We start from the raw sequence: 571 nt of genomic DNA on the forward strand, positions 1-571 counted from the left end.
CAGTGAGACCACCCCACAGGTCTTCAAAGACCAGACCAGACCAGACCAGATCAGAGCAGACCAGATCAGACCAGACCAGAGCAGATCAGAGCAGATCAGATCAGATCAGATCAGAGCAGACCAGACCAGACCAGACCAGACTAGAGCAGATCAGAGCAGATCAGATCGGACCAGATCAGACCAGACCAGACCAGATCGGACCAGAGCAGACCAGACCAGACCAGATCAGATCAGATCAGATCGGACCAGACCAGACCAGAGCAGAGCAGAGCAGATCAGATCAGATCAGATCAGATCGGACCAGACCAGACCAGATCAGATCAGATCAGATCAGATCAGATCGGACCAGACCAGATCAGACCAGACCAGACCAGACCAGACCAGACCAGATCGGACCGGACCGGACCGGATCAGGGGAAGTTCAGTGTTACAGCAGCAACAGCACACGTAAGAAGAAGAAAATATAGAAACCAGATACATGAATGAACACAATGAACACACATTTTATTATTATTTGGCAGCATGAAGCTCCGCCCAGCTGCTCCAAGCTGTGATGACCTGATAAAACATG

The sequence above is a fragment of the Parambassis ranga genome, chromosome 13 (assembly GCF_900634625.1).
Source record: "Parambassis ranga chromosome 13, fParRan2.1, whole genome shotgun sequence".
In the NCBI taxonomy this organism is placed as follows: Eukaryota; Metazoa; Chordata; class Actinopteri; family Ambassidae; genus Parambassis; species Parambassis ranga.